Raw genomic sequence first — 1310 nt, 5'->3', positions numbered from 1 at the left:
TTAGCTTTCAAGACTCTCTCTTCTTCCCCCCCTCTGTTTGCCCTTAATGACAATTCTGTCACTCCCCTGTGCCAGGTGGATATGTATAATGATCTCTTTGATTTGTTTAGGCTTTTAAAAAACGAAAAAGGCAAAAACTAAAACTGCCTCTGACTTTTAGCATCTTTTGTTCTTCACCTTACAAAATACATCAGCAAATAGTAAAACATCCAGATTTCTGAAGCAAGGAATGAATTATCTAACTACCATGATTGAAAAACAGCATACACAGGTTATTATTTTTTTAAGTAGACTCCGTGCCCAGCATGGAGCTCAAAACATGGCTTGAACTCACGACCCTGAGATAAAGACCTGAGCTGAGATCAGTAGTGGACTGAGCCACCCAAGCACCACTACACAGGCTAATATTTTAAATGTATACTACTATACATTTTCTCCCAGTGTTCTCCTAGTACGATTTTCACTGTTCCCTCAAGATTTGGCTGGCCATGTTTCTCACATATGAATAGTAAATGAACACAAAAGCCTCCAGTAAGAACAGGAAAATCTCATCTAGCTGAAACGTGGGAACATATTCAGGAGTTTTATTTATACAGAATGTAATAAAAATTGTCACTTTTTAAATGTTTGCTGTATTCTAGGCATTGTGTTAAGCAGTTTGCATGCAACTAGCTCATTAATCCTCAGAAATTCTATGATGCAAGTGCTGTTATCTCCATTTTAAAGTCTAGGAAACTGAGACTCAGAAGGGTCAAGTAGTTTGTCTAAGGTCACATAATTGGAAAGTGGCAGTATAGGGTCTTGGATCAAGTTCTCAGCCTATAGAATCATGTTTTCTTATACTATTACATACCTGTGCAAATGCCCAGGAGTTGAGGAGAGTGACTGTTGGTACCAAAACTCAAGAGACTCTTCTTTAGATGGTGGCATAGTGATGAGAAGCTTAGGGGAAGCTTAATGAAGTGTATGAGTAGTACTCATTGTGTGTATATGTTTATGTGTATGTGTTTGTGTGTGTAGGTGCCTACATTTGTGAGAGGGCATAGTCAAACCACAGAAGTTGTCTGAGACATGGGCTAGAATTCAGACATGGAAATATATTCCTTTTGCCTACTGTTTCTCTGTCACTAACATTAGGGTTGCTGGCAGTGTAGGCAAAACTGAGGCCAGGCAGATTTCCATCCTCTTCACTCTGCCTCCGAAGGCCTCCGAAGAGCAGAAAGAACGGATCCAAGAGACACTGATACAGGTTAATGGGAGCCAGGATTCCACAGGGATTAACCAAGCATTCTCCAAATTCACCCCAGTAT

This window comes from Mustela putorius, unplaced genomic scaffold, assembly GCF_011764305.1.
Source record: "Mustela putorius furo isolate JIRA1106 unplaced genomic scaffold, ASM1176430v1.1 tig00003898_pilon_pilon_pilon, whole genome shotgun sequence".
NCBI lineage: Eukaryota > Metazoa > Chordata > Mammalia > Carnivora > Mustelidae > Mustela > Mustela putorius.
Note: the sequence above shows the minus strand (reverse complement) of the source record.